This window comes from Pinus tabuliformis, chromosome 4_2 (assembly GCF_031772625.1).
Source record: "Pinus tabuliformis cultivar Carrire ecotype Pingquan chromosome 4_2, CPIR1, whole genome shotgun sequence".
Lineage (NCBI taxonomy): Eukaryota > Viridiplantae > Streptophyta > Pinopsida > Pinales > Pinaceae > Pinus > Pinus tabuliformis.
In genome coordinates this window covers 531167357-531185727 of record NC_142304.1, presented here as the reverse complement: position 1 = coordinate 531185727, position 18371 = coordinate 531167357, and the positions used below count along the sequence as shown (strand labels likewise).

The 18371-nt window shown below is 37.1% G+C and overlaps 1 pseudogene; it reads left to right on the top strand.

Moving 5' to 3' along the window:
* The first annotated feature begins 310 nt into the window (after positions 1–310).
* Positions 311–18371, top strand: part of LOC149170365 (uncharacterized) — a 109399-nt pseudogene continuing 91338 nt past the window's right edge.

The following is an 18371-nucleotide window of genomic DNA, read 5'->3' as shown; positions in this document are numbered from 1 at the left end:
TTCTTCCACTATCTTGTGGATTGCTTCTATAGGCATTTTGACTAATTCAGTTCGTTCAAAAATAATTTGAATAGATGGCCAAACATCATTGATAGAATCAATGATGTTGGCCCAAAGAATTTCTTTCATGTCACCCAGTGGTTCTTGTAGTGTTAAGTCCTTTTCAAGGACTTTTATTCTCTCAACCATTCTCTGGTTTTTCTGAACTTCTTCTTTTTGTTGTATCTAGGCTAGTTTACAATCAGTCTCTAGATTGGATACTTTTTCTCTTAGTTTCTTAAGTTCAGTGGCTTGGATGCTCATTTCTTCCATGGCCCTTACCAGTTCAGCTGTTTGTTCTGTTGAAGTACCTGTGCTCATAGATGCCCTTGTGCCTGCTGATGTACCTGTTATTGGCAAGGCTGTTGCTGGTGGAAGTGTTGGAGCTAAGGTAGCAACTAATGCGGAGGGTACTGCAGTGGAAACAGTAGGAATTGCAGTCTGAGGAGTGGTGGCCAACTCACTCTGGTTAGACTGTATCAGGTTGTCTAGTTCCTTTTCAGTTTCTTTCAACTGGACTAAGACCATAAGCTCTTCCTCCTTCTGTGTTTCCAACACTTCAGCTGCCTGAGGATGATGTAGTGGAGGAATTTTAAGCTGCTTCTTCAGTGCAAGTATATCATCATTTTTCTTCTTGATGAGCCTCTTTGCAGCTTTCACATCCTTGGGATCATGTCCCAGTTCTATGACCAAGTCCTCTAAGCAATTTATTCTGGTGTGTTTAGCCTGTGAAGAGGCCTTTTCAAATTGGAATTGTGCTGATATGTTGTTCAATGAATTCTAGAGCTGGTGGGCTGTGATTGCTTTATTGGTCAAAGTGGACTAGACCATTTCACTAGTTTGCGTATGTAGCTCAATTTGGTCAATAGGATGGATATACTTGGCCAATACTTCAAAATTTGTTTTCAGGTAATCTACCACGGATTTAGGTTGTTGTGTGGTTGGCTTAAAAAACTCATTAGCATTTTCCCTCCTTTTATGTCAAAGGCTGACATTAGCCTTGTTTGGTTTGTTGGAGCCATCTTCAAATAATATGCGTAACTTTGCACCTTTAGCCTTTCATTCCTTGCTTTGATTTCCTTGTATTTTTCCTTGATATCTAGGCTCTGTCTAGTAGGACCCCTGAAGGAGGATACTTCCACACTCTATTTCCTTTTCAACATTTGAGCATGTAAGGAGGAAGGTTCTTGTGTCCCTTCTAAAGGAGTGGTAGTCATGCTTTCTATCCCTTTTGCTCCTGAAGTTGTTGTTATTTCCTAAGTGTATTCCTCCTCTACAAATGGATTCAACCTTTGCCTCTTAGCATAGGTTTGGGCAACAAGCCTGCTGGAAGGAGTAGCCTCCTCTCGATCTCTTGTAAGGTTCCCTTCCTCATTTAGAGGAGTTTGCAAAATAGGATGATTGCTCATGATTTTTTCAGGTTGAGCAAGTTCCTTTGAAATCTCATGTTGTTCTGATTCTTCTGGTTGTTCTGAAAGCTCTAGTTGCTCTGAAAGCTCTGGTTGCTCTGATGGCCCTGGTTGCCCTGATGGCCGTGGTTGCCCTGATGTCTGCACACTGTGTCCCTATGATTATCTCTGAGATTGAGACTCTTCTGGCACCTATACAAATGAATCCTCATCAAGTATTCTATCTAAATCAATCAAAACATTATTTACAGTAGTCTCTGTGCTATCTTGGTCTACCAAAGTATTTTCCACCCATTCAAGTTGATTTTCATACTGCTCAATTTCAAGGATTCTATGATGGATGTAAGGAGATAATTTATTCTTTTGTCTCCTATTACAAATGAAGTCTAAGGGATCATAATTCCATATAAAAATATGTTTTAGTTTCAACCTTTGGAGGATTTCATCAGCTTCCTTTCCTGCTTCCCTATTGTTACAAATAAATGGGCCCAGCTGATATTTTATTCTAAGTTGGGCTTTCTTCTTGGATTTCACAAAATGCACTTCATTTGAATTGATTAATTTCCTATAGTACTCCAGAGCAAACAATATTATGAGGAGGTATCTTGGCAGCTTGTAGGGAGTCAGCTCACATCCATAGATTTTGATTTCAGTGTGGTTTTGGTACAAGTACCAAGCCACCACTTGGGGCCTCCTGATTCCTGCACTGATTCTTAGGGCAGGGCTTCCTAGCAGCATAGTTGTCACAGGATACAGAGAGATCTATGAAGTTGGTATAAGAATACTGAGAGTCAAACTATTGGATTAATGAAGTCTAGAATATCACTGGTCTGGGGTTGCCTTTGGTATCAAGCTTTTGGAGAGCAATTGGAAATCTATCAACTTGATAATACAAGAATAAATGATACAGAACTAAGGAATACTTAAACACTCTTTCATTTTCTAATCTCATGAATTGATCATGCATTTTGTCAGCAATAAACTTTGCATAGTCAAACATGATGGTTGGTGGTTGGCCAAGAGAGTAGATGGACATGAAGGATATTATGATTTCATCAACAAATTCACTTGTGGTGTAACCTAGCACACTGGATATCATATCTATGATGTCTCAGCCAAGGTTGGAGAATATAGTCCACAGATAAGGGGGAGAGTCCTTTGGGGTGTACTGTTCTTCTCTGATAAAGGTCTGGAATAACTGAGCCAATCTAATTGATGTGAGGGTAGGGTATCTATTCAGCATATCTCCAATGGAAAGAGGAGTCAGGCTTTGGCTTGGTTGTAATTGTAACATTTCATTAATAGATTCAGCAGTAATGGTAAATAGAACAAATTGGTCAGGGGTTCTTACTGCCTTTCGCTAGGATCATAATTCATGTGATAGTAATGTACAATCTTTGGAAATACATGAACTCTGGGGAACTGGTACTTGGGTAAACCTGATTCCCAAAGTCCAATGGAGTCTACTTGGTTCAAGTACTGATCTTTGTACTTGTAGAAAAGTTTCAAATGGGATTTTGAGACTGAAGTATATTTAATTTGGAAATCTTTGTTTGCAAGTGCCAAATGGTCTAAATCCCTATGAGGATTCATAATGGGCATAATATTCAATGCAATTGGGGCATCCATCCTTGGTTCTTGTGGGTTCAAGGATGGGGGCAAAGGATTTACAGTGAATTCCGTGATGAACTGGTATGTTTTAGGGATTTTGAGAGTCACTAGGCAACTTATCTAACTAAATTACTTAGTATTTAAAGAAATTTAGTTCAGGCTTGGAAAGAAAATAGGGTTTCTTGATGAAATTGGGGTAAATACCTGGTTTCGGCTGTTGAACGGAGTAATGGTGATTGTGCACTATTTGTAGGAAGCACACGGGTCTGCAAGGTGGTCTGGAGTTCAACAGCTTTGGTAAGTTGGCGGTTGATAGTAGGTTGACAGTTGAACGTATTCTGTGCTTTGCATGGAAGTCAGAATGTTCTTTTCACGATAAAACAAAAAACTATAATTTTTTTTGGTTTTATGCATAAAGTCAATGACTTCTGTGGTACATTGGGAAAACAACAGTTGGCCCCAATCGGGGGATGTGACGTTTTGGCATGTAGCAGAGGTGGTAGGCGGAATTTATTGCAATGATTTTGGAAAAAAGTGGTTTTGGGTGGAGGTTGCCTGATGCCATTCATTGGGTGACATGTAGCGATAGAGTGAACAGTGAAACCAATCACATCGGGCAGGTAAGGGTCGGCCTTCAGGGGCCACCCGATATGAGCATCAGCTGTCGAATCTGAAGGGGTCAGATCGCACGGTGATCACACGATGATTTGATCGGAGGTTTAATGGAGGGGTATAACGGGGTTTTAATGAGCGAAAAGGTTAATTAACTACGGATTAGGGAGGCTTAATGACATCGGGGGTAATTTGATTAGCAGGGACATATTTAATTAATCACTGATTGACTAATTATTTTTTTTATTTGGCAGAGGGTTATGGTTCTTAATTAGCCGTTGATCGACTAATTAATCCATTTAATTAATTTATTAATAAGGCTTATGTTTCAAACCTCGGGGGCAGGATATTTATGATATGGGATTTAATAAAATATACGGGGAAGGGTTTATTTTCGGGAGTTAATAACTATAATTAAGATTAAAGGTTAATATGAAATGAAAGCGGAAAAGTGATTTTTGCGCTAAGTATAATGTGTTTGACATTTATTTACATATTTTCATTTGCACATTATAACTTAGGCTAAATTCTTTTTGTGGGTTTTTGTGGAACAAGGGGTTTTGTATAGGGGTAATAACTTTCCCTAGGTAAATGGTGATTTCACCTTAGGAAAAGGGATTTTTCAAATGAAATGAATGAATTATGGAGGGGTGAATATTGGTAAGGGGGCTTTAGTACTTAGATCCTATAAGTTATTGGGCCGAGGGTCCGATCCCTCTAGAAGTCAGAGAAATGCTCTGAGCCCCTTTAACTTAAGGTTTGAGGTACTTTTGTCATCACTTATGGGAAATTAGTAAATTTTTTAGGGTAAAGTGAATGGGGAAATTAATCACTTGACTTTGTAAATGTTCCATTGTCATCCATATTTTTAGTGACTTGATGATGAAATTAAATGATATGATTTTATCCAATCAATAACCATAATTCTACAACCATCCAACTACTTACGCATCTACTCATCCTACCATTTTTTCTACTCTTTATTAGGGTGGACTTAAGCTAGCAAACCCTTATCAAAACTTTTTCTTTTCTTTCACAATGGACATCTATCTAGGTCTATCCTTATTACATCCAAGGGATCAGATTAAACCGTTGAGCTCCTTTTATTCACTCTACCTATCTACTTATCTACCAAGATTAAACAATTTGGTCAGATTTGATTCTCTATCTCTAAACATGAAATTCAAAGCATGAATAACCAATATTAAACTATTTGATTACCATGGATTGTGGCATGAATAACAAGTTGCACACAATCATTATTATGCATAAAAAGTAAATGGTAGTGGAATTTGGAATTGACACTTTCATGGTCATCTTTCTTTTTCCTTGGGGTTCATTTTTCATCCTTTTTGACCTTTTTCATTCTTTTTGTCCTTTGATTTTTCTTTTAGGGCATACCCTCTTTACATTTTTTAATTTATTTTTATTTTTTTAATATGGGAAACATTTGAGAAAGCAAAGGTATGTACATATTGCAGGTTTAATCTTAGCCATTCATAAATTATGACTCCTATTTTTATAGAAACCTAACAGTGGCTCCACTTGGGGATGCCATTTCCTGGTGAAATGTCAAGAACTAGTAGATCAATGGCCTTCTGAATTGCTGTGATTTTCTCTGCAATTTTCCCTTTAGCTTTGTTACTTTATTTATACTTATGATAGTGAAACTTTTGAAGCTTAGGGCCTTCTCTTCGGGCTTCAACTCCAAAATTTTACCATCCAATCCACACTAAACTTTTGTAAAGGATATAATATGTACAAGTGATTAGTGGAATTAGTGACTGGGATCTATGTAGTGCTTTAGCATTCGACCATTAATTGGTCCTCCTTCTACCTCTGCACCATCCAATTGTTTGAGAAAATAAGAATTGTTACCTCTGAAAGCATAAATAATGTAAGGGCCTTTCCACAAGAAGTTAAACATACCACGTTTACCTTTTTCTTTCGTTCTTGAGTCCCATTTCAAAACTTTATCTCCTAGATAGAAATATTCTGCCTTGGTTCTTTTGTCAAAAGCCTTTTTCATTTTCTCCTGCATAATTTGGGATCGGATATAGACTTCCTCCCTAGTTTGTTGCAAATGTATTATCTGGTTGATCCTCCTTTGAATGTCATTTGGCTCAACCTGTGCTTCTTGAAGCAGTTTCATCACTGGTGTTCCCAAAGAAGATGGGAAGACAACCTCCATTCCATAGACTAGCTGATAGGGACTGGTACCAATGGATTTCTTAGTGGTCAACCTATCTACCCACAAGGAATTTACCAGCTTCTTATTCCAAGTTTTCTTGTTATCTTCCAATAGTTTTTTGATGATGTTTACTAAGATTTTATTGGAAGACTCTGCAAGTCCATTTCCTTGGGGATAGTAGGCTGTGGAGTGACCAAGGGTTATGTGATATTTGTGGCAGAAATCAATCATCCTCTTTGATTTGAAGGCTGCTGCATTATCTGTGATGATCTTGGTAGGGCAACCAAATCTGGACAGAATGTTGGTCTCAAGGAAACCTATAATGACAGTATCAGTGGCTTGTCTTGAGGGTATGGCTTCTATCCACTTTGTAAAGTAGTCTGTAGCAGTCAAGATCCATCTATGTTGGGCAGAGGAAGGGGGGTGAATTTCACCAATGAAGTCAAGACCCCACTGTTGAAAAGGTGTTTTGGTAGATATAGGTTTCAATGGTAATGACAATAGTCTTCTTTTTCCCTAAAAAATATGACATTTGTGGCATGAGGTTACAAATTTCTTTACATCAAAAAACATAGTGGGCCAGTAAAAACCAGCTCTTAAGATTTTATCAGTTGTGGTCTTCCAGTAGAGATGTCCACCACAATCACCTGCATGAAATTCTTTCAGTATCTTGTCAGATTCTTCCTTTAAAAAACAATTAAGAAGGATGCCTTCATGATTTTTCCAAAATAAAGCATTGTCAATTATGCAAAACTTTAAAGATTTCATTTTTAAGAACCTACTTTTAGTTCTGGACAACTCAGGAAGAGCTTGAAGGTTTTGTAGAATGTATATTATATCAGCATACCATGGTTAATCTATAAAGGCTTGGCTGATCTATGGAGTCACCATCTCCTCTTCGTTATCCAATTCCGCAATGAAATTTATGTCTAGAGCCTGATAGTTTGATTCAGCCATGAGCTTGGCCAAACCTTGGCCCTTAATCAATTTTGTGGGTATAATTTCTAAATGATACTATAATATGGTAGCTATCCACTTCCCTCTATTTCCATCTGGTCCATCCTGTGCTAGAATGTCTTTGACTACAACATTTGGAACATAAGCTACTATAAGAGAGTACAAGATATAAACTCTGAAATCGTTAATAACTTTAACTAGAGCAAAAGCTTGCTTTTCCATTATACTATACTTTAAAGGTGCATCTCTCAGGGCTTTACTAAAGAAAGCTATTGGTTGTTCAAAACCCTAATCATTTTTCTGTAGTAGGACTGCAGCAATTGTGTGTTCTGAGGCGAAAGCAAAATGATAAAATCCCTGTCAAACATTGGACTGATGAGGACTGTTGTTTGTGTTAAGGCTAGCTTTATATATTCAAATGACATTTTAGCCTCTAAAGTCCATTTAATAGTCGAATCTTTCTATAACATGTTGTTTAGTAATCTGATTATTTCAACTAAGTTAGAGATAAATCTTCTCAAAAAGTTTATTCTACCTAAAAATGCTTGTAGTTCTTTGATGTTCCTAGAATGTGGTATCTACAAAATGGCTTCAATCCTGGTTGGGTCAATCTAAATGCCATCTTTGGAGATTATGTGGCCTAGTAGTTCCCCTCTTCCATTCGAAATAAATATTTTTTAGGATTCAGGGAAATTCCATACTTCCTACACTTGATAAAAACCTGCCTAAAAGGATCCAGGTGTTGCTGATCTGATTTAAAGAATATTGTGATATAATCTAGGTATATTACCAAGAAGTCATGGATTTCTTTCACAAAGGCTATGTCCATAGCTCTTTGAAAGGTGGCCCCTACATTTCCCAAAAGGCATTTTAACATACATGAAAGTGCCCCATGGTGTAGTGGATGCAGTGTTTGCCTGATCATCTGGGTAGACTAGGATTTGGTTATAACCAGAGAACCCATCTAGCAGTGGGATTCTAGTGGAACCTACTACCCTCTATAATATGTGGTCCATTTTAGGGAGCAGGTAGTTATTCTACAGTGAAACTTTATTCAAATTCTTAAGGTCAACACACACTCTTATTTCGCCAGTTTTCTTTCTTGTAGGTAGCAAATTAGAAACCTAGTCTGAGAATCTAATTGGCGCAATAATATTAGCTTCATACATTCTTTTGATTTCCTTTTTGATAGAAGGCAATAGAACAGGGTTAATCCTTCTAAGCTTCTATCTAAAATGCTTTTGGTTTTCTCTTAATGGGATGGTGTGCTGTATTATGCTGGTATCTTAGGACTTAGGGTCCTCATAATTCTAGGCAAAAACATCTTGGAATTCCTTTAGCAGTTCTATGTATTTCACTTTTTCTTTGGGAGGCAAAGATTTTGAAAGTTTTATCATTTTTGGATATTCTCCAGAGCCTATGTTACATTCTTCAATGTCCCATTTCAAGGGTTCCATTTTAGGCTTTTTAGGAACATCGTTTGAATCAAATAAGTCCTCCAAAGGAGTTAATCTTTTGGGCAAAAAATTATCTTTCGGATTGATGACTTCAAATTCTTCATCAATTGCTTCATCAATTTCCATTTGTTTTAGGTTTCAAATATTAGATTTTGTAAACTTTGTGGGATAGAAATTTTCTATGTTTTTATCTTCTACTTTGTTAATTTCTACTTCATTAGTGTAATCAAAGTCTGTTGTCGTGTCTGTGTCTATGTTACTATTTCGAAATCCCTCATCTAAAGTTAGAAAATGGTTAATTTGCTGATCATTATCAAACACTTGCCAATTCTTTAAGTTTTCAGGAATAGTAGGTCTATGCCTAACCTCAGCAGTATACTGATGGTTGGGCTAAAATGGTAACTTGCAAGTACTAGAAAACATAGCTAAATTGTGAGCTTGCATATTGTATTTTCTTGGAATAACAACAAGCTTGGTTTCTAAAAAATTATTTAGTATTTCTACAACTGTTCCTCTATAAAATCATAATCTAGGATCTCTAGTCATATAAATAGCATTAATTTGTTTTATTACCAACTTAGAATCTCCCATAATAGAGACTCTTATGGCTCCTAACCCTTTTACCAATTTGAAACCTAACAGGAGTGCTTCATATTCTGCCGTATTGTTTGGACATATAAAGTTCAAACTATAGGCATGACCCTCTGAATGATTATTTTCTAAGTTGAAAATCCATACTCCTACTCCTGCACCTAGTTTGTTTACTGACCCATCAAATTCAAGATGCCATAGGATTTCATGCTCATAATTTTCATTTGGGGGAATGAAATATTTTTTGACTGAAGTATCTAGGTAATCTTTATTATCCGATATTTCATGAATTTGGACACTTTGATTTTCTTTTGTTACTGTAATTTCTTTTGGTTCTGCTATAGTACTATCTGAAGTATTTTCTTGGTTAGATTCAGCATTATAGAGAATGAATGAATCAATATCAGAATGCATTGAATATATAGGAAAGTTTTGAGGCCTCTCCTATGTACTCACTACATACTTCATAAGAGTTTCTCTATATAGTTTCTTAGGATGTCCAAAGACTGAAATGGTAGCATACGACATGTCAAGTTGTAGAGATCCCTGGAGTTTTGCACCTCAAGATCTAGACAACATCATACCATACTTAGGTGGTATATCAGCAACAACTATGTCCATAAGTATGGTCTTAGCAGGATACTGAACTAGAGAAACACAAAAAAGAAATTATAAGCCCTAAGCACCTAACTTGGCTTGAATCAAAAGAAAACAGATCCTTGTAAGGCCTGGTGATATCCAAGTTTAGCTTTTCCATAACAAACTTAGGCATAAGATTATGTGAAGCTCTAGAGTCAAGCATGGCATTATGTAGGATTTTATCATGGATGTTAAGGCTAATGTAAAAGGGTGGTATCCCTCCTTCCACTGGTTTTCCATTAACATCAGGTTTGAAAATTAACTCAGGTTGATCATCAAATAGGTTAACGGAGTCTTCATTTTCAACGAAGTTTAAATATTTGCTTATTTGAGATCTATAAGTTTCATGTTTAACTAGTTCTGTTAAAGGAACTGAGATTTTAAGTTTGGCCACCTCTGCTCCCAAATTGAAAGGCAGAGGGGATTTGTTTGTTTGAACATTTGAAATCTTAGCACCTAGGTTCTGAGTGGTTTGTTCTTCTTTTTCATTGTTTGGAGTCTTTTTAATTGGATTTTCTACTGCAATTTCTGGAGATTGTTCCACTATTTCCTTGAGGGGAACTAAAGTGGAAGGTTGCTCCTTAGAAGGTTGGTCATTGGTTACATTTTCAATAATAGGACTGGGAGGATTTTGACTTGGTCTAGAAAGGATTTGCAGGTTTTTTGTAACTGGAGGATTTCAATTTGCAGCTTTTACTTTCTTAGGCTGATTAGGTAGCGCTTTTTTGTTTTGGTCCGGAACATCAATGTTATTTTGGCTCCTAAAATTGTACTGTTTATGCACTTCAAAAATAGCAGAGTCAAACCCTTGCTTGTAATCGAAATATTCTCTAGTTTGGGTCTGTAACTATTGAAGCATGTATATTTCTTGGTCATACTGAGTTAGAAAAACAGTTTCTTCTTCATCTAACCCCATTAAGTTGATTTGGGTGTCTAGCTTAGGGTCTTCTTGATGGGAGTTTTTAGCATAATTCTCTTGGAAGGGTGGTCTAATGTTCTGATCAGGCCCATTTTTACCTATGTTTTGGTTCTGGTTCTTCCTAAAATTTGGATTCCTTACTAGAGGTGCCTGTTGGCTATCCCAGTGAGGTTTTCTTTCAATGACTTCTATTATGTCCATCAACTTTTCCATTCCTTTAGCTAAAGCATCCATTTTTTGATCAAAGGGTGAAGTCTCATCTTTCAAGGGTGTTCTTCTCTCATTTCTAACCCTAGCTCTTTTAGCTAGCAGATTAGATTCTACAATCACTGCAACACTTTGCATATCTTCCAGTGTAGGGGGATTCCTTTCTCTAATTTGAAACGCCATATTTGTGTCAAATCCATTTGGAAACTTAATCAGGGCTAAGCCCAGTGGAGGTTTAAGGTCAAGTGGTATTGCATTATATACATTGTTAAAGCTAGTGCAGTAGTCCCGAATGGTTTCGTTTGGTCCCCTCTTAATGTTTTCATATTTAGAAAGTATTTGAAGAGGGTTATTTTTCTTCTCCCACCTATGTAAAAATTGTTGGTAAAAAAGTTCTAAAATATCTATACTATTATGAGGAAAAGATCTAAGCCATGTTCTCACTTCTCTAGCTAAAGTTTGGGCAAAAATTCTCATTTTGACATCTCCTATGTCAATCTCATGCAGTTCGAAATAATCTGTCATTTTCTTTGTGTGCTGCTAAGCAGTGTAAGTTCCAATGCCATCAAATAAGGTAATTTTACTCTGATAATCAGCTAGTAAGACACCCTGAGGTGCAGGCATGTTAAGAGGGGCATATTTGAGTGTCATAGCTCTAAGTTGGATAGGATTGAGAACTGAAGTTGGGATAACTGGGGGATTTGGGACAACAAGGGGAGTTGGGGTAACCGGGGTAATGGGTGTTTGAATGGTAATGATAGGTTGATGGGGGAGTGAAGGTATGAATGGTGATGAAGGGTGATCTTCAAAAATGTGTGGGAATTATGGTGAGCTAAAAGAAGTCGAAGCAGTTTCAAAAAATTCAGGGATTCTATCAGAAGTCAAAGATGATTGAGGGGAATTCAAAAGGTACTGATCAATTAAGAAGTTGGCTTATTGAACTTCAATTTCTCTTGTGAATTCTAGATCTAGAACTACGTCCACAAGTTCACTCTTAGACTTGGTTCTAAATAGAGAGAGGTCAAAATACTTGTCAAAAGGGATGTCTTCAATGAATCACCACTCAACAAGGCATGAATTGGATCGGAAAATAGGTCTAGGGCTTACTGAAATTTCTTGTCTTATGATTATTCTCAGAATAAGGTTGGGATTGTCAAATACAAGGGGAGGATTTGGATCAAGATTAGCCCTGGTGTAGTGAGTTCTCCTTGAAGCCATATTCCGAGCTCTTTCTACTTCTTTTATTTTATGAAATTTTGAAATAACTTCTAATAAACCTTTAAGATGCTTAAAAATAAAAATTTGAATTTCTCAAAGGTTTATTAAGATTGGGGTTTTGAGTCCCCGGTATGGTCACCACTATGTTATCACTCATATTTTTCCTTAGAAGTTATCAAAGAAGGAATAGTCTTAGGTAACCACAAACCTAATCTTTTAGACTCAGGTTCTAGCCAACCTAATTCTAGAGAGGGCTCTCTCTTTATGATTTATCTTTGTTTTGGGTAGGATTTCAAGCTAGTTATTAGTGCTCATGATGTTTTGTTTTGATTGGGTGGTGGAATTAAGAAAATAGATGGGTAGAGCAAGTATTCATGCCATTGGGCTATGGAGTCAATCAAGAGTGGCCTAACTGGATCTGATCAATAACTAAGGTAAGGTTTCACACGAAAGGCTAGCACAGCAAAAGCAAATCTGCAGGTTCAAATGGATGAGGTAGTCCTAACCAAGGCAAAGGGCAATGAAAATCCTTAGCCGGGATTAAGATAAAGAAAGGAAGGATGATCAATAGCAAAGGGAAATGAAGAATTGTTTACTATGGAACAAGGGGGGGTAAACTACGGAAGTAAGGGAGCAATTAAGAATTCCCAGACCAAGATAGTTTAGTAGAAAACATATAGAAAGTAAACAGTTAAAACATAGAGCACTTAAGCTAATTCTGAGATATCATTCCTTGTTTACTTTACAGATTTTTTAAGAGACACATATGAATATTTATAACATGAAGATAAAACAATATTTAAACATGAAGAGATGATACTTATTTGTTCCAACTGTGCATAAGAATCCTGTGAAATGTCCTTACCTTTATTTCATTTCCAGCAAAACCAGTCCAATCTTGAGTACAATAGCTCCTTAGCTTGATATAAAATGTCTACAGAAATGTATTTTAATCCACCCTAATTACCTTGTTTTGTGAAGTATTTATACAAAAAATGTTTACAAAATATCTCATAACTATATGAGAAATATTCGAGGAAATGAAAAGGTCTTTTAGCAAGAAGATAGAGATAGATGGAGAACTGTTTTCATGTTGTCCCTTTTATTGTGACTATGATGGCTGTTGTAATTTGGATTTGGCTCTTTCAGTTGCTTTGTAGTTGTTTGCTAGAATCACTTTCTATCTTCTACCTACTAATACTCTTTACTCGTTTTGCCTTGACCTTGTATTACCTGTTTTACCTGGCAGCCATGTTTTACCATGTAGATTTATTGTAGTAAGTTTATCGTAAATCAGTAAATTTTGTCCACCATTCACTATCGGGTAACTTCATCCTTATCATTTTCCTGTATATCTCGTCAGCTTCTGTATATTTAGCAAAGTTTGGCTTGCTTGTGAACAAGCGCTTGACTTCATGTTCTATGTAGAATAGATTCTCAAGACCATCATATAGCACCTTTCCAATGGGAAAAATTTTCACCTCTGAAGTACCAGCTTGGTTTCTGGCCAGATTGTTTAATATTTCATTGTAATATTCCTGGGTCATCATCTTGTCATTTATCACCATAGGACTGGGAAGTCCTTTTTCTCTTAAGATGCCATACTTTAGCATAAAGTTGTCAATGTCTGCTTGGATGCTCTGACATCTTTTCTCCAGATTAAGCATTAGGTTCCTCTTCGTAAGAACATTCTTTATTTCAATGATGGTCACTATTCTATCATCAATTTCTAATTCATCCAACTGGTATCTATTTTTGCTGTTCAAAAATATGATTAACTGATTGGCTTCTTCAAGTTTATTTCCCAATTCTTCCACTGTCTTGTGGATTTCTTCTATAGGCATTTTGAATAATTCAGTCAATTCAAAAATAATCTAAATAGATGGCCAAACATCATTGATAGAATCAATGATGTTGGCCCAAAGAATTTCTTTCATGTCACCCTATGGTTCTTGCAATGTTAAGTCATTGTCAAGGGCTTTTATCCTCTCAACCATTCTCTGGTTTTTCTGAACTTCTTATTTTTGATGTATCTGGGCTAGTTTACAATCAGTCTCCAGATTGGATACTTTTTCTCTTATTTCTTTAAGTTCAATGGCCTGGATGCTCATTTCTTCCATGGCCCTTACTAGTTCATTTGTTTGTTCTGTTGAAGTACCTATGCTCATAGATGCCCCTGTGGCTATTGATGTACATGTTACTGGCAAGGCTGTTGTTGGTGGAAGTGTTAGAGCTAAGGAAGCAGCTAATGTGGAGGGTACTGTAGTGCAGACGATAGGAATCACAGTCTGAGGAGTGGTGGCCAACTCACTCTGCTTAGACTGTATCAGGTTGTCTAGCTCCTTTTCAGTTTCTTTCAACTGATCATTATAGTCCATAATCCCTTCATCCTTCTGTGTCTCCAACACTTCAGCTATCTGAGGATGATGTAGTGGAGGAATTTTAAGCTGCTTCTTCAGTGCAACTATATCATCATTTTTCTTCTTTATGAGCCTCTATGCAGCTTTGACATCCTTGGGATCATGACCCAGTTCTATGACCAAGTCCTCTAAGGACTTTATTTTGGTGTCTTTAGCCTGTGAAGAGGCCTTTTCCAATTGAAATTATGCTGATATGTTGTTCAATGAATTCTAGAGTTGGTGGGCTGTGATTGCTTTATTGGTCAAAGTGGAGTAGACCATTTCACCAGTTTGCTTATGTAACTCAATTTGGTCAATAGGATGGATATCCTTTGCCAATACTTCAAAATTTGTTTTTAGGTAATCTGCCATGGATTTAGGTTGTTGTGTGGTTGGCTTCAAAAAACTCATCTGCATTTTCCCTTCTTTTATGTCAAAGGCTGACATTAGCCTTGTTTGGTTTGTTGGAGCCATCTTCAGATAATGTGCATAACTTTGCACCTTTAGCCTTTCATTCCTTGCTTTGATTTCCTTGTATTTTTCCTTGATATCTAGGCTCTGTCCAGTAGGAGCCCTGAAGGAGGATACTTCCACGCTCTGTTGCCTTTCCAACATTTGAGCTTGTGAGGTGGAAGGTTCTTGTGTCCCTCCTGAAGGAGTGGTATGCATGCTTTCTGTCCTTTCTGCTCCTGAAGTTGTTGTTGTTTCCTCAGTGTATTCCTGCTCTACAAATGGATTCAACCTTTGCCTCTTAGCATAGGTTTGGGCAACATGCCTACTAGAAGGAGTGGCCTCCTCTCTGTCTCTTTTAAGGTTCCTTTCCTCATTTAGAGGAGTCTGCAAAATAGGAGGATTGCTCATGATTTGTTCAGGTTGAGCAAGTTCCTCTGAAATCTCAGGTTGTTCTGATTCTTTTGGCTATTCTGAAAGCTCTGGTTGCTCTGATGGCCTTGGTTTCCCTAATGGCCCTGGTTGCCCTAATGTTTGCACACTGTGTCCCTATTATTGTTTCTGAGATGGAGACTCTTCTGGCACCTGTAAAAATGAATCCTCATTAAGTCTTATATCTAAATCAATCAAAACACTATTTAAAATAGTCTTTGTGCTATCCTGGTCTACCAAAGTATTTTCCACCCATTCAAGCTAATTTACATACTGCTCAATTTCCGAGATTCTATGATGGATGTAAAGAGATAATTTATTCTTTTGTCTCCTATTACAAATGAAGTCTAAGGAATCATAATTCCATATTAAACTCTATTTTAGTTTCAACCTTGGAGGATTTCATTAGCTTCCTTTTGCTACTTCCTTACTGTTACAAATAAATGGGCCCAGCTGATCTTTTATTCTAAGTTGGGATTTCTTCTTGGCTTTCACAAAATGCACCTCATCTGAATTGATCATTTTCCTGTAGTACTCCAGAGAAAACAATCTTATGGGGAGGTATCTAGGCAGCTTGTAGGGAGCCAGCTCACATCCATAGATTCTGATTTCAGTGTGGTTTTGGTACAAGTACCAATCCCCCACTTTATACTACTTAGACAATTGTAGGACCCTCCTGATGTCTGCACTGATTCTTGGGGGAGGGCTTCCTAGTAGCATAGTTGTCACAGGATACACAAAGAGATCTATGAAGTCGGTATAAGAATACTGAGAGTCAAACTGATGGATTAATGAAGTCCATAATATCACTGATCTGGGGTTGCCTTTGGTATCAAGCTTTTGGAGGGAAATTGGAAATCTATCAGCTTGATAATACAAGAATAAATGATACAAAACTAAGGAATACTTAAACACTCTTTCATTTTCTAATCTCATGAATTGATCATGCATTTTGTCAGCAATAAACTTTGCATAGTCAAACATGATGGCTAGTGGTTGGCCAAGAGAGTAGATGGACATGAAGGATATTATGATTTCATCAACAAATTCACTTGTGGTGTAACCTAGCACACTAGATATCATGTCTATGATGTCTTGGCTAAGGTTGGAGAATATAGTTCACAGATAAGGGGGAGAGTACTTTGGGGTGTACTATTCTTCTCTAGTAAAGGTCTGGAATAACTGAGCCAGTCTGATTGATGTGAGGGTAGGGTATCTATTCAACATATCTCCAACGGAAAGAGGAGTCAGGGTTTGGCTTGGTTGTAATTGTAACATTTCACTAATATATTCGACAGTAATGGTAAATAGAACATATTGGTAAGGGGTTCTTACTAACCTTTTGATAGGATCATAATTCATGTGACAGTAATGTACAATCTTTTGAAATACATGAACCCTGGGGAACTGGTACTTGGGTAAACCTAATTGCCAAAGTCCAATGGAGTCTGCCTGGTTCAAGAACTAATCTTTGTACTTGCAGAAAATTTTAAAATGGGATTTTGAGACCGAAGTATCTTTAATCTAGAAATCTTTGTCTGCAAGTGGGAGATGGTCTAAATCCCTATGAGGAGGCGTAATGAGAATAATATTCAATGAAATTGGGGCATCCATCCTTGGTTCTTGTGGGTTCAAGGATGAGGGCAAAGGATTTACAATGAATTCTGGGATGAACTCGTCTGTTTCAGGGTTTTTGATAGTCACTAGGCAACTTATCTAACTAAATTACTTAATATTTAAAGAAATTTAGTTTCAGGCTTGGCAAGAAAACAACGTTTCTTAGTGAAATTGGGGTATATACCTGGTTTTTGCTGTTGAACGGAGTAATGGTGATTGTGGACTATTTGCAGGAAGTGCACGGGTTTGTAAGGTGGTTTGGAGATTAGTAGCTTTGGTAAGTTGGCGGTTGATAGAAGGTTGATAGTTGAATGTAGTCTGTGCTTTGCATGGAAGGTCAGAATGTTCTTTTTACATGATAAAATGAAAAACTATAAGTTTTTTGGTTTTATGCATAAATTCAATGACTTTGGCAGGTACATTGGGAAAACGACAGTTGGCACCAATCGGGGGATGTGACGTTTTGGTGTGTAGCGGAGGTGGTAAGCGGAATTTATCGCACCATTTTTAGAAAAAAGTGGTTTTGGGCAGAGGTCGCCTGATGCCATTCATCGGGTGACACGTAGCAATAGAGTGAATAGTGAAACTGCTCACATCGGGTGGGTAAAGGTCGGCCTTCAGGGGCCGCCCAATGTGAGCATCAGCCATCAGATCTGAAGGGGTCATATCACACGGTGATCAGGGGATGATTTGATCAGAGGTTTAATGGAGGGGCCCGATGGGGTTTTAATGAGCGGAAAGGTTAATTAATTGTTGATCGACTAATTAATCCATTTAATTAATTTATTAATAAGGCTTATGTTTCAAACCTTGGGGGCGGGATATTTATGATATGGGATTTAATAAAATATACGGGGAAGGGTTTATTTTCAGGAGTTAATAACTATAATTAAGATTAAAGGTTAATATGAAATGAAAGCAGAAAAGTGATTTTTGCACTAAGTATAATGTGTTTGACAATTTTTTACACATTTGCATTTGCACATTATAACATAGGCTAAATTTTTTTTGTGGGTTTTTGTGGAACAAGGGGTTTTGTATAGGGGTAATAACTTTCCCTAGGTAAATGGTGATTTCACCTTAGGAAAAGGGATTTTTCAGATGAAATGAATGAATTATGGAGGGGTGAATATTGGTAAGGGGGCTTTAGTACTTAGATACTATAAATTTTTGGGCTGAGGGTCCGTTTCCTCCAAAAGTCAAAGAAATGCTCTGAGCCCCTTTAACTTAAGGTTTTAGGTACTTTTGTCTTTACTTATGGGAAATTAGTAAACTTTTAAGGGTAAAGTGAATGGGGAAATTAATCACTTGACTTTGTAAATGTTCCATTGTCATCCATACTTTTAGCAACTTGATGATGAAAGTAAATGATATGATTTTATCCAATCAATCACCATAATTCTGCAACCATCCAACTACTTACCCATCTACTCATCCTACCATTTTTTCTACTCTTTATTAGGGTGCACTTAAGCTGGCAAACCCTTATCAAAACTTTTTCTTTTCTTTTACAATGGAAATCTATCTAAGTCTATCCTTATTACATCCAAGGGCTCAGATTAAACTGTTGAGCTCCTTTTATTCACTCTACCTATCTACTTATCTACCAAGATTAAACAGTTT